The 15,406-nt window shown below is 43.1% G+C and overlaps 1 protein-coding gene across 2 annotated transcripts in view; it reads left to right on the top strand.

Annotated features, from left to right (window-relative positions):
• Window positions 1-15,406, top strand: part of OLAH (oleoyl-ACP hydrolase) — a 32,142-nt gene that overhangs the window by 2,745 nt on the left and 13,991 nt on the right. Inside the window, exons 2-5 of one of the 2 annotated variants that reach the window (XM_074574595.1) lie at window positions 886-1,009; window positions 9,412-9,608; window positions 11,951-15,126; window positions 15,288-15,375. The gene's annotated coding sequence lies outside the window, so the exon portion shown is untranslated. Of the gene's footprint in view, window positions 1-881; window positions 1,010-9,411; window positions 9,609-11,950; window positions 15,376-15,406 lie in introns of both variants that reach the window. The other variant, XM_074574593.1, reaches the window with a different exon arrangement.

Genomic DNA, 15,406 nt, shown 5'->3' with positions numbered 1-15,406 from the left:
TCTGTAATTTCCTACATTTTTTTTTTCAAGTCTATGCGAAGGGATGGGTAGACAGCCTTCTGGAGAACAGAATTTTACTTGGTAAAGACACACACACACACATATATATATTTTCAATTTTTTTTTTCAGCAGCAGCTTTTAGATGTTAGCAGTGATATTAACCTATTTGGAGCGTAGTCTGCTAACAATGTAGCCATGAGTGATACATTGCTGGGAAAAATATGACCAATGGAGAAAAAAGTTGAGTAGACTCCATATTTTCTCCATTACTTGATAGTGTCCAGGTATAATGACCTTTGTCATTATACCTTAGTCTTTATTTTTCAAGAAGCAAAGACCAGTATTTTCCTGAACTCGGGAGCTACTGAGACATGGTTTCCTGCAGAGTTTTTTCCTGTGGTTTATTCATTTTGCTGTCTCCTAAATGCAAGATCACACCATTGCTTTTCCCTGAGTAGGAAAACTTTCAGGGATATGAGTCCATAGTCCTAAAAAAACTGTAATGAATATTATGATGCATGTTACAGATGTACTTTCTCTCTAACTGGACACCTCTTTATGACCCTATTATTTTCCAAAAAGCCTAAGTACCCATCCTTGAAAATATACTTTTTTGCATTTATGAATGATGATGTGAATGATGAATGTGAACAATTGTGTGTGATACAGCTGCAGAAAGACAAAATTCCAAGTGGATCACAATGTTGAGGTTGCTGAGACGTGCTGGTGTCCATAGGCTGCACAAACTGCATTTTTGTTGTGAAGATAAAATTGGTAGAGAATGACATTGCCTGTCTTACAGCCTGCCAGCTCTGTTATTGCAGGTTTGCAGATATCAAGTTGTCGATACCCTGACTTGTTAAGGCTTCCATGTTCCCAGCCAGGTGTCTCATATGCCTGCCTGGCTGCAAGCAATCCAGCGGCTTTAATAGCAGACTCCATACCTACCCGAGAAGTGGATCGTTTGACTCCCAGGCTCCCTAGTTCACTTCTGCGCATATTGGGCTGGTGAGTGGACTACCTTAAGCCTAAATTCAGTGAGTAGACAGCTGTCTAGGGATAGGGTTGCTTTTTGCCTGGCTTCCAGAACCTGTAGGCAATTTAAGCCATGGAAGCGTGAATGGGATGTGTCTAGTATGTTAGATTTACAAGTGCCCAGATATCTGAGAAGCCTCTCTGGTCCTGGACTGCCCAGCTGGCAAAGACCACACTCCTGCAGTTCACAAAGACTCATTGCTCTATAGAATATATGTTCATTTGGGAAATATCAAAACAGCTGCAAGCACTCAGTGTTTCTTTACACAAAACTCAATGAGGCAGGGCTTTGACTATATGATCTCTAGAGGTCCCTTTCAACCTAAATTACTCTGTCATTTATCTGATTGTCCTTTTAATGTTTTATACAGCTCTTTATAAAACTAGCGTTTTATTTTCAGCTTATTCTAAATGTGAAGAGAGTAAAAGAATGTGCTCTCCCCCAGGGAATATTTCAGTGGTTGTTTTTTTCTCACACAGAGCCATATCTTTGCCAACAATTCAACAAAGAAACATTCTTTTTGACTCTGAACACTCTCAAGCAGATTTTCTCTGCCATTAATTAATCAGATCACATATCTAATTTAAAATTTATAGGTAATAAAATAAAAACTTGTTTCTCCTGAAAACTTTACAAAAATCTTAATTATGCGGAGGAATTCTTATATATCCTTACTTCATTTTAATAGGGTCTAAGTCAGATATTAGGTATAAGGCAAATAGATGGAAGTAGTGGAAAGATAAAGGCACTTAAGAAATAATCTATTTTTTTTTAACTGCTGTCTTGTAAAAAAGAAAAGACAAAGAAAAAAAATGACATTTCTCTAACCAGATATGCTTAGATTTGAAATAAATCCAGATTCTGCTGAATGTATGCAGATGATTATTTATGCAATAATTATTTCTTGTGTGTGGCTTATATTTTTTTTTTCCTGTATGAAAATTAGATCAGCTGAATCATAGAATCATAGAATGGTTTGCGTTGGAAGGGACCTTAAAGGTAATCTAGTTCCAACCCCCCTGCCATGGGCAGGGACACCTCCCACTAGACCAGGCTGCTCAAAGCCCCGTCCAGCCTGGCCTTGAACACTTCCAGGGATGGGGCATCCACAGCTTCTCTGGGCAACCTGTTCCAGTGCCTCACCACCCTCAGAGTAAATTTCTTCCTAATATCTAATCTAAATCTACCCTCTTTCAGTTTAAACCTGTTACCCCTTGTCCTATCACTCCACTCCCTGATACAGAGTCCCTCCCCATCCTTCCTGTAGGCCCCATTTAGGTACTGGAAGGCTGCTATAAGGTGTCCCCAGAACCTTCTCTTCTCCAGGCTGAACAATCCCAACTCTCAGTCTGTTTTCATAGGAGAGGTGCTCCAGCCCTGTGATCATCTTCATGGCCCTCCTCTGGACCCACTCCAACAGGTCCATGTCCTTCTTATGTTGGGACCCCCAGAGCTGGACGCAGTTGTCTTTCAGTGTGTCTTTCAAACCAGTAAGACAGACTCTACAGGTTTTTTGTTTAAGTAAGATTTGTAAAATAATTCTTAAGGGCAAATTACTTCATTATGTTAGCACAGATGAGTCCCCATAAACAGCACAGAGAAAGAGGGGAGAGTCCCCACATAAACAACCCCAAGGTTTGAATGTAAATCCCAGCATGCACCTTTCCAACTGGTTTAAGTGGGTCAAAGCTTGCAAAAAGGTCATGAAAGGACCCTTTCGTTATCAACAGGATGATGGTGAGACTGTATGGGATCAGCTGACTGATGTAGGTGAAAACTAGCCTTCAGCATAAGTATTAGTTTTCAGCTTAATAAACAATGTGCTCCTACCACATAGCTATGTAGTTGCTAGTGTTGACAAAAAGACTGGGATAGAATTTTATGCTCCAAGAAGCTGGGAAGGGCAGGATTGTCTCTTTCATCATCAGCAAGATCAAACAAAGCTGACAACAAATATGCATCTCAATTACAGCTTTGTCCTAGGTTACTCTCTGAGCCTTGCAGTTAATCTGCTCCCCATACTTGCCTTCCCCACACATTTTGCAACAGAGTTAGATTAGATTTGTGACAACTATTGCAGCAATATCTGCCTTACTACTTCTATTAGCTTTGGACTTCATAAGCATCCTACCCGCTGTGATTGCCAGCTGGAAGTCCCTCTGGACACTGCGTGCTGAGCCTTGATACCCTTTCCTGTTCCTTTTTCTGTAAATTATCCTCTATTCAGCAAAATAAAGTTGTATCAGACTCCCTATCTCTGTAGGAGGAAATACAGACTTCTTTACCTTTATTCATACAAATCATAGAACCATAGAATAGTTTGAGTTGGAAGGGACCTTTAAAGGTCATCTAGTCCACCCCCATCCTGCAATGAGCAGGGACATCTTCAACTAGACCAGATTGCTCAGAGCCCCGTCCAACCTGACCTTGAATGTTTCCAGGGATGGGGCATCTACCGCCTCTCTGGGCAACCTGTTCCAGTGTTTCACCACCCTCATTGCAAAAAGTTTCTTCCTTCTATCTAATCTAAATCCTCCCCTCTTTTAGTTTAAAACTACTACCCCTTATTCTTTCACAACAGTACATTGATAATTTATGCGCCTACAGGTCCACAGTGAGTAGATAGTGAGGTGTTGCTATTTGTGATGTATTAGCTTGTATGTTTTGGATGGTTGGAGTTGGGTTATTTGTTTTATTATGTATCAAACCTTTATATATAATATGATTATAAGCAATAGACACATTAATGTTAGAGTTAGTAAAATCACAATTGGGTGAAGCATGAGATTAAAAATTCCTGGTGCTGTCAGTGACCATCCAAGAAGAGTTTCCCACCAATGGTGTTCTCCATCTTTCTTCACTCTTTCCAAGGCACAGTGTATCTCTTCTGTATCATGCTGAATGGTGATTAGAGTTTTGTGTCCATTGTTTTGGACTCATTCTAGCAGCTGATACAGGTTATTGTGTTGTAGTAGTTTCTTCACCAATGTAAGATTCGTGCCGATGGGGATAGACAATAAATCTTGACTCAGTGTATAATTAGATTGTAGCAATTGGTAAGACGTACTAGGCGCTGAATAATGGAAGTCACATCCCATAACTTTACTAAAGTTACAAACACAAATATTTGAGTGATTACTTGTATCTCCAGTAATGTTATCTATGAATGCAAAATCACAAAGTGTTCTCATACAAACATGTCCTTTTCCAATATATACAAGTACAGTTTCAGGGGTTTCATTGGGATGTATTTCAAAATGAGAAACATTTTGTTCAGTGTCAAGGCAAACGTCTTGGACTTTGACGGTGTTACTCTCACAAATAAATCCTCGTTGTTCCTGTACAACGCATACATTAGCATAACTATTCTGCCATTTGTTTCTGTTTCGTTGGGCCCACACTCTGTGTTCTAACAGATACAGTATAAGTCCATTGTGATTTAACCCTAGCGCAATGATTGGGTACATGGCGTATACTGAAGCATTGTGTATTGTTAGCACAAAAGCTGTAGCCTTATTGTTGATGAGGTCATAAGTAAAATTTCCTAAATACCACAGGATTGGAATTCCCTTTCAAATTCAGTTACATTATCCTAGATTACATTTCAGATTTCAGTGGGTAAGGTGCCCTCTTCACTTTCTCGTATAATTGCCGCTACTGTATATTGCATCCACAGCTGAGCTTGGATACAACTAAGAGCTAGAGAAACATTATTTTGGGCTGCACCAAGTGCATCCACAATCAACTGGTGGTCCCTTTCATTAATTCTTTCCCACTAAGGCAGGGTATCTGATAAGAGCCATTGGTTAGTTCCCAATGCTAATAGAGAAGACCGCAGTGGGTGTAAGCAGCATTGTTAGGGCTTGGGAGAGTAACGTGAACACATTTCTGTTTGCCATCCTGCGGGATGCTGCAAGAGAAAATAGAGACTTGTTTCAGCAGGGAAAATTTGAACAGCTTACCCTGTTACAAAGAAAGAAAAATCCATTGTACACTTATTTCTATTACTTGTTTGCTGGTGGTAGTATCTAATGCAATGGCCTTATATTGCCATTTACTGTTTATCATTTTTGCTGATGCATACATAAACTAAATGTTTTCTGTTAGTCCACCCTCAGTGAGGGGCAGTGCATCCAGAATGGGTGAAGGTTGAAGGTTGTTGTAACGCTAAAGGGTCTGTGTTTATGGGCATCTGCAATTTGGAGACCTTACTGTGTCCTTCAGTTAATTGCATATTTTCTGCAACTCCTGTTAGGTAGGCATACCCTTTTCTGATAGTGGGGTTTTGTGCAACTCCTTGTAGGGAAGCAGTCCCCTTAAGGATTGCTTCTAGTAAATTAAATGGTCCTCTAGTTTGTACAGGTTGTCCCTGATGTATTTTCTCTACATTTTTTAACTGCTCGAACTAAAGATAAATGTCCCTTTTCCCATTCACGGTGTCGTTGTTCTGTTTCTTTAAATGCAGTTGACCTAAGCAGTAAAGGGCTTTTTGGCCTCATCTGAGCCAGTTTGGACCAGGTTACAGTAAGCAGCATGTTCTGCTAAACCCCATTTGGCTATAATTGGGTTGTGGGGGTGCACTGGTCCCATGACTGATACGTTTTTAGTTCTTCTATTAGAGTTTTTACTGTCTTGTTAGGTTTTAATTTCCACTCACAGGATTTGCCTTTTCTGCAAGACTGAGTATAATGGACGGGAAATGATAGAAAATCCAGGCATGTGCTTCTTCCAATATACTAAAGTTCCCATTAGTTTCTTCCTTGATTGGGGCATTCACAGCTCTTGCATTTTTCTTAAGGTATCTGGAGGAATCACAGCACTGCCCACTATCCAACAAGTACCTAAACATTTTACTTCTTTACTTGGTCCCTGATATTTTCCATGTGGAATTTCAATTTCTGCTTTATTTAGTGTTTGCCACGCTGCTGCTGCCACTTGCCCCACTATCTCAGGTGAAGTTCGTCCAATCAGAGTATCATCTATATATTGGTACAGTTGCACATTTTGGGGGATTGAGACTGTCTGTAAAAGTTCAGCAAGTGCAGCATGAGCAATAGTGGGTAAATGTTTGTATCCCTGTGGGAGTCTGTTAAAGGTACATTGTATTCCCTCCCAAGTGAAAGCAAACTTCTCTTTATCCTCCTCCTTCAAGGGAACCATAAAGAACCTACATCTAGCGCCACCATCCATATATTAGCATTTAGGTGCCAATCATCAACTGTTAAATGCCACCTTCCACCTGATTTCTGAATGGGACAGACAGATGAGTTATATGGGGAGTGGGTTCTGGAGATAATTTGTCATTTCTCCAAATCAGCTATGACTTCAGAAATTCCATTTCGTGATGCAGCAGAAATCGGACATTGCAGTACGTTGATGGTCTTTGAATCAGGGAGTGTGGGGCTGCGTGGAACACCCGCACTGCAGCCACCCGCTGTCTGTTGGGGCTGGGGTCAATGTTTGAGCTGAAGGAACACACACTGCCATTCGGCAGGCACCAGGTTCAGCTGTTTAAAACATCAAAACCTAAAATATTTTCATGATGATCTTTAATTGCAAAGCAAGTAGGTGATAAGCGTTTCTTGCCCCGGAGCCATATATTGACCTTGGCAGTTCCGCACACAACAGTCGCTCTGTTCACACTGGTAGTTTTAACTCTTTGCTGTCTGGACCACATGCTGAGCTTCTTGGCATCTTATTGAAATTTGCGCTCCCGTATCTCTTAAAAACCTCACCAATTATTCCCGAGGACAAACTGGAATCAAAATGCATGAGCCATTATCACTTATCTACCAATAAGCCTTTACTTTCTGGACAGGCAGGCCCAAATGCCCCATCCTTGGAAACATTCAAGGTCAGGTTGGACGGGGCTCTGAGCAACATGATCTAGTTGAAGATGTCCCTGCTCATTGCAGGGGGGCTGGACTAGATGACCTTTAAAGGTCCCTTCCAACCTAAACTGTTCTATGATTCTATGATCCCCCACCCCCTTCAAGTCTAGTTTCAAGCCCTGTCAACGAGCCCCACTAGCTCGTGAGCAGACCCTTTTCTCCTTTTGAGAAAGGTGAATCCCATCAGGTGCCAGCAAGCCTGTTGGCATCTAGGCCTTCCCATTATCGAAAAATCCAAAATTGTGGTGGTGACACCACCCATGGAGACATGTATTAATAGACTGTGTCCATCTGTTTCGTCCATTGTTGCTGCCTTCAACTGGAAGGAGAGAGGAAAAAATAACCTTTGCTCCAGATTCCCTTATCAACCATCTTCCAATGCCCTGAAGTTCTCTTTTGGTCACCCTTGGACTATGTGTTGAGGCTTCATCACCGCCCATAGGGAAGAACATTAATGGGTAATAGTCCGAGGGCCATACTAGGCTAGGAAGTGATGTCATTAATGTGGGCCCCAGGGAGGCAGCAGACTTCCCTAAGAGGAGAGTCTGTTCAGAGTACTGGACCCTCTGTTCCCCTTAGAAGGGAGTCACCTAGAACTATAACCTGTCTTTTCTTCCTCATGGAGGTGGTCATGATATGGTGTGTAGGACTTTCTAACCCTGGCAACACCTCTGGTGTAGATGTACCATCATCCACATCATCCATTGACTGGCATTCCACATCCAGAGCCTCATACATGTTGTACAGAGGGACCTGGGAAGGTGAGGTGGGCAAAGAGGGGGTTCGCCTACACCCCTGAGCGTGGACTTGCCTCCATTCACTCCTTTCCTTCAAGCCACTGCCTTCAGCCTGGTGGCAGGAGGGTACAGGATCCATTTGATCTTGGTTTGTTTCTGGTGGCTGTTCCCGTTTCTGTCTCAGGGAGGGCAGAGCATGGTTCCACCAGTCGATATCTCTTTCTCAGACTCCCCAGTGCTCCTTAACCTTTCTACGTCTTCTCATAGATCTGCCACCAGGCTGAGCAGATCGTCCACCTGGTCACACCTCACACTGCTGTTCTCACTACTGCCATCTGGTACCAGCGAAAGACTCTGGCACTCCCTGGAGGCTGAGACCCGGAGAGCTGCATGTTTTCATGGGAGCACTGTCTGGGTTGCCACATCCATTCTGGCAAGGATTTGATAGGTGGACTGTTTGGTGGATAAGGAGCTGGCTGGATGGTCGCATCCAGAGGGTAGTGGTCAATGGCTTGATGTCCAGATGGAGAGGGGTGACAAGTGGTGTACCTCAGGGATCTGTACTGGGACCGGTGCTGTTCAATATCTTCATCAATGATACAGAGAGTGGGATCGGGAGCACCCTCAGCAAGTTTGCCGATGACACCAAGCTGAGTGGTGCGGTCGATGTGCCAGAGGGACAGGATATCATCCAGAGGGACCTGGACGAGCTAGACAGGTGGGCCCATGCAAACCTCATGAAGTTCAACAAGGCCAAGTGGAAGGTCTTGAACTTGGGTCGGGACAATCCTCATTATCAATACAGGCTGGGGGGTGACGTGACAGAGAGCAGCCCTGCGGAAAAGGACTTGGGGATACTGGTGGATGAAAAGCTGGACATGAACCAGCAATGTGCACTTGCAGCCCAGAAGGCCAATTGCATCCTGGGCTGCATCAAAAGAACCGTGGCCAGCAGATCCAGAGAGGTGATTCTCCCCCTCTACTCTGCTCTTGTGAGACCCCACCTGGAGTACTGTGTCCAGCTCTGGAGTCCTCAGCACAAGAAAGACATGGACCTGTTGGAGCGAGTCCAGAGGAGGGCCATGAAGATGATCCGAGTGCTGGAGCACCTCTCCTATGAGGACGGGCTGAGAGAGTTGGGGTTGTTCAGCCTGGAGAAGAGAAGTCTCCAGGAAGACCTTATTGCAGCCTTCCAGTACCTGAAGGGGGCCTCTAAGAAAGCTGGGGAGGGGCTGTTTGCAAGGGCATGTAGCGATAGGACGAGGGGCAATGGTTTTAAACTAGAGCAGGGCAGGGTTAGATTAGACATTAGGAAGAAGTTCTTTACAATGAGGGTGATGAGACACTGGAACAGGTTGCCCAGAGAAGTGGTGGATGCCCCATCCCTGGAGACATTCAAGGCCAGGCTTGATGAGGCTCTGAGCAATCTGATCTAGTTGAAGATGTCCCTGCTTACTGCAGGGGGGTTAGACTAGATAACCTTTAAAGGTCCCTTCCAACCCAACACATTCTGTGATTCTATGATTCTAAGTGCAGAGGACATGGATTTCCACCAGGTGGATACCAACGCTAAGCTCCTTCTGAGATGGTGATAACCACCAGTTGAACTCACCCCTTGAGCTGGTAGGGTGATGACACCCTTCCTGCATGTTCTTCCACGTGAACTGATGTGCAAACTGCTGCTCCACGCCCTGGCTATGTGCCATGCTCTGGTTGCTCATGCTTCTGGTCTCTTGTGCTCCCCAGGCTGCTTTTTATAGGTATGTGGATAGTCACTGTTGCTCTTACAACACCCTGGCCTCCTCAGCATCTCCCGTGGGAGCTGCTGGCTCCTGGTGGGTCTCTCCACTGCCCTGGCGTTTCCCTGCCTCAGGAACCCCTCCTGTGTGCCAAGACCTCCTGTTCTGCTGAGGATCATGCTGGCTCTGGAGCAGCTCCCCTCGGTGAGTGCATTAAACATTTTGATGAGAACTTCACAGCAAAGACAACATTGATTTTGAATACTGTTACGCTACTGTTGTCATGAAATACTACTTAGGTCATCCTTTGACTGACAAATCTGGCCCCGTTGTATTTGTTTCCATACCTCATTAGCATATTTCTGCTTGTGTGAGTGACCAGTGTTGGTCACAGTTTGAGGCCTGCTTTAGCAAATGCTTGAGCAAAGGGCCTGTATGAACAATTTATGGACCTATCAATACATCGGCAAAGTTTACAGTCCCTCCATTTTTGCTTTTTTAAGCAGGGGCTGTCTAACCATCGTTCCAAGACAGTATCAAGTATGGGCCAAAGATGAAGGATCAGACTCTGCTGTATGGCTGTCTTGTTACATCCATCCGTCAGGGAGTACATGTCTATAGCATGAGCTACTCGTTAACTTGTGTAAATATGTGTTACCAGATGCTCCTTTGGTGCCATGGGTTTGCTCTAGGAGTGTGAGAGCTGGAAGGCAAGTGGGAAGATGAGGCCTGTTAGTGATGCTGGGAAAGCTGTAGGTGGTGCCATGGAGCAATAACTACTAACGACAACTGTTAATGATGGTAACACCTGAATGAACTCAAACCTTTTACAAAGAGAAATGTATCGGATACCAAAGAAAAATATCCAGAGGTCTTAGCACAAGGCCCCTCAGCGTATTTGCTCTCACGTCATCTAGTCACAGGTGACAACCAACTCGATCCTCCTGATTACAGCCTCACAAGGAAAAGCCTCTGTGTTAAGGATGCTGGTACTAAACTACATCCACACTGAATTATCTCATCAGTACATTGTCAAGACTGTTCCTAGCATTTCTTTCTGTTTTGCAAAATGACTGTTCTAGAGAATAAACTTTGTTCCTCATTTCGTCATATACCTATCAAAATTTCAGTGCTGTGACCTGATTGTCCAATATGTAATAAACAGCAGTGTATAATCAGTTAATACTTATGCAAGTGCACTCATTTAGCTGTTTGCATAATTGTTTGTGCCTTGCTTGGTCAGAGACCTAGTAGAGGTGAGACACGTTGTCTGCTTCCTGGCAACAGCAGGGACTAAAGGTTCACACATCCTCATTAACATCATTGCCTATAAACCAAAAATATTTTCTCTTCAAATATTCTATATACTTACACGTATACGTGTTACCTAATACGCTAGAGATTTAAACTCTTGCTGGGGAAGTAAAGCAGCATCCACAGTTACAGGCTCTTTTTCCTATTCTGTTTTTCTTGGATTCCTGCTATTTCCACACGTAAGCCCCTGCACTACTTCTGTCCCACGTTTCACTTCACTTCTGTTTTGGTGGGCTCTTGTTACTAGTCTGCCATTCCTTCCTTGAGCTCTTCTTTCCCATTATAAACCTTGACGTCTATCGCCCTGGGCCCTTTGTTGTCCATACAATGTTCCTAGCTTACTGAGAAGAGTTTCTTCATGCTTTTCAGTAGCTATTTCTATCTTTCCTGTGATTCAGTCTCTGGCAATTTTTTACTTGTCTCACATCAAATAGTCATGATTTCTGAAAGATTAACCAGAAGCTGATAATGCAGGTTTTTTTCAGCAATTTCTGGTCAATATCATTTGTTTCAACTGTTGCACAGAAATCACGCACTTTTCAGCCAACAGTGCTAGGAGTTTCTCCCTAGAAGGTCTAGCAATTGTCCATAGGGTACTTGCGTGTGATGATGGCATAAAATATTCTGGGATACCCACTTAATCACTTGTGAAACACTGTCAGCAAATCCCATGGGCATGGGTCTATTCAGAAGAGTGATTGCTTCTCAGCAGTAATACTCGCTGCTTTCAGCAGGCATGCATGGTTTTATATCCAGGCCAAAAAAACCCATTAAAGTTATTTAGTGTTTCACTTGATAAATTTTGGTACATCAAGGCTGGGTGCAAGGGAGCTCAATGTATCCTTGTGAGATTTTTTCCTGTTCCTCAGAACGGTTGTGAACTAATGAAGATGGATATATATATATATTTTTATAATTAATATATGCTCATATTCATTTCAGCTTATGCATCTGAGTATCTGGATCACCTGTTTCTCTGAGGCATCTCACTGTATCATATATGTTGTATCTACATTGACAAATACTTTTGCAAAGTAAGAACAGGTTAGTTTGTTGAAGGAGCATGTTCTGAGGCTACTTACATCTCCAGTATATCCAAGTGAGATTTTTATTTTGGGGGCTTTTTTGACTAGTTTAGTCTGGCTTCCTGGGTTGGACACCCCCTCTATACATGTAGTTCAAAGTTGTGCAAAAGAAAGCCATCTCACAAATCTTTCCTTCTTTGACTGCAGGTCAAGCGTGGCACTGTCTTACATATTTTTATCCCATCCCACACTATCCGCTCCAAGAGGCTGTAATGGTGGGAATAGTAGACTTAAGCTTGCACCTGCAACTGGAGAGACTATTCTCGAAGAGAGACTATCCTTCCATGAAGAGATGCCCACCTTCCTGATCCAACTGTTTTGGGAGAAAAAAAGCACTCGGAATGGTTTTTCTACTGAATCTGCTCTTTCCATGAGAAGCCAATAGTTATGGACGCAGGAGTTGAGGTCAAACTGATGGGACAGCATCACCTGTAAGATGCTGGATGGCCAGTAACGAATGCAGACCTTTCAGATTGAAAGAGACAGAGTTGAGGCTCTTGGTTGTGAGCAGGCATGGGGATTTCTCTATCATCACACAAAAATACTCATGTTTAAAAGAGTGGACACAGCCTTGTGAAGTCTTGCACCTACTGCTTCTCACTGGGTAATCAGTTTGGAATGGACAAGTCCACTGAGGGAGAGCAGTGACTGAGGTCTGCAAGACCATCTTCCAAACCATCTTTCTTTGAATAGCTCAGATTGGAGTTATTGGCAGAATCTTCCAGGCCTTTGCTCTCTCTGAGATTCTGAGCTGTCCCAAGACTTCTAATGGGATCCACATTCCAATCCAGTGACAAATACAGCTATTATAAACTGCAAGGACTATGAGGCCCTTTGTATGGAGGTCTTGAGGAACAATAAGGTAGAATTTTTAACAACTTGGTAGACTTCAATGTATGGTCATGAAAGATGCCTGTGTCTTCTACAAGCTTTAGAAAGAGGAAGGTGATTTTTTTTTGTCCTTACAGGGAGAAGCTCATTCATGGCATTTGGGTAACTCTCTGCTTTGTGGAGTATACCGAATGCTTTCTGTACCACCAAGGCCAACCCTTGACAGTGGTAAACCCCATGCCTATTTTAACCACGTCCTTATTTCTTGTAGGGTGGAAGTGGAGTGTGCAAGTGGTCATCCCACTGCAAGATCTGGATTGCCTCATGATCTGGTTTCCTCATGATGTTTCCTGATGATTTGTCATCAGATTGCATGTTTGCTCCCCGCACTGATGGAATTAACCTTCTGGGGAGTAAAGTCAGATCCTTTTCTGTATGAGCTCAGCTTTTTATGTCTAGAAGGGCTGTCTTAGCCAAGGCTTTGTATGGTGCTGCTCCTGGGCATCTTTTGAATCTCTCTCTGTAACCTTAGTTGCTTCATGTGTTTATTGTATGTTACACCTAATGCTTTGCTCAGATCAGGTCTGCATTCTTTTTCTCTGGCAGGCACTGTACTTCATTCATATGCTCTGTTCTTTGTTTTTCAGGGTCAAGTTGTAATTCCTCGGTGCTCAGTACATGCCTGGCATAGATGTTGATAGGCTGCTTCTGCTTTATCTTCATTATGTCCATCCTGAAATTTTGTCTTTGACGCTTTTTAGAAGTTTCTGGATTGCTGGATTCATGGTTGTTGATTGCCTTTATCTGTCAATCTCCTTCTGCTGCTGTAAACTTCGACTTTAAGCCTGAAAGTCTCTCTAAAATGTGATTCAGTTTACTGTGGAGCACTTCAGTCCCCAAAACGATGTGTAGATCATTCAAACCCAGTGGTATCTACTGAAGGATTTCAAAGAGATTTTCAGGAGTGTCACAGGTTGTATCTAAAGAAAATACGAAAGATGTATTCATTTCTGAGTTCAGGTTGGTGTCTGATTCTTGAAATATGTCCTCATCTTCTCTTAGGAGCTGGATGGGGTCCACAGTGTCAATTCTGCCTCTCTTTTGTGCTGAGAATACCTGTGGTGGTTGTTGAACTGAAAAAATCTCTATGGTTTCCTTTTACTTATGGGGAGAAGAGCACCTAAGGACCAACAAGTTCATTTTCTTATGCTGTAGCTTTCTTACTGACAGTTTGCATCGTCTCACTAGCTTATTATAGCACCTGATAACTTCTCTCTCATCTAGTATTGGTACCTCAAAGTGTTGCAGTCTGGTGTTGCCTCTTGTTCTTCAGTAGTAGGTATTGACGTTCGGAGCCCTGCCTCGAACCTTTTAGGTGTCTTTGCTGATTGAAAGCATTTCTGTAGAGTGAGCTATGTCCCAAAGATGTTAATGAGTCTCCAGAATTAGAGACCAAAATTGGGTTTCTAAGCTATGTGATGTATTGGAAACAATAGCATATGCGATTTTTTTGTTGTTTATCATTTCGTATGCCTCACTGTTCCTGTAGGAGGTTGTCGTTGGCCAGCAGTTTGCACTGCTAAGGCTGCTGCACTCTAGACCAGATGGAGACTCCTGTAGAGTGCCACAAGGCTGTGCTGAGGCAGGCAGCATCCAAGCAGCTGTGACTGCAATGCGGGCTAAGAGGGTGAGAGTATGAGAGAGTTTGTTTTCTTCCCAGATTTCCTTATTTGAAGGTTCATTGTTCTAATTCTGGTTCTTATAAAACCTGGTGTTTGGAACTCAGACACCATTGCCCTGGTTTCGGTGTTTGCTGCAAGGAGAAAGTGCAGGCAGGTCTCCTCTAGGCAGCCGGCATCCTGCCATGGTACATTTCTGTGTCTGCAACTGACCACAGGGCAGGGACAAGGGGAAAATGGTATTGGTGAAGTTCTGTCCTTTCTCAGAAGCACTTTTTTTGGTTGTACCAGTGAAGCAGTTGTATCAGTTATTATGATGCTTCAGATAATGATAGGTCAACACATGTTCAGCTCCTCCTGAGATACCCTCCATTTCATTTTCTTTTATTTCCCGTGGCCAGCCCTGTATACAGACTGACCATTTTTATGTAACTTCCATGTTTTATTTCTCTTTGCAAGACTGGAAAGTCAGCTTTTATACTAGATCCTAGTCCCTCCAGGCTTCCTGCTTTCTCTGAGTACTTTTTAATTTTGTTTTCTTTCTTGCTCAGCAGACTTTAGCAGACTGACCTCAGTGCATGTACTATGTATTAAGTACAACAATAAAAAGGATTCTGTATTTGTTAAGCCAAACTGGGTCCCTGTGAGCAGAACTATCTTACAGCATTGTAACTAGCCGGCTTTCTTCACACACGTATGGATTCATTCCTGCATCAAGCTAATAGGAGTGTGGTGCTGAAAGTGTTCACGAAGCCATCATCACATACATGCTCTGTAACCGCTTTAATAACCTGAATTTCCATCTTAAAGCAGGTAGGTTTTCTGGAAAGTTTTTCCAGAATCTGGTTGGTCCAGTGGTTAAAAATCTTATTTCTAGCCGTGGACAATCTGTAACCATTATTTGGAATGTCCTCGCTTCCCTCACCCTCGTCTTCCAGTGTATTTGTAGAAAGTAATGTGTTCCCTTTCATAAGCTCTCCTTTGTAGCTGTGCCCTGCATCAGATCCAGTTTGAACTCACCTTTCTTGAAGAGGCTGACCAGCGCTATAGGCAGAATTCCAGGTGAGATCTCTTCAATATTCGGTCTGGTGTC

The sequence above is a fragment of the Larus michahellis genome, chromosome 2 (genome assembly GCF_964199755.1).
Source record: "Larus michahellis chromosome 2, bLarMic1.1, whole genome shotgun sequence".
NCBI classification, from domain to species: domain Eukaryota; kingdom Metazoa; phylum Chordata; class Aves; order Charadriiformes; family Laridae; genus Larus; species Larus michahellis.
This window is presented reverse-complemented; position numbering and strand designations above follow the sequence as displayed.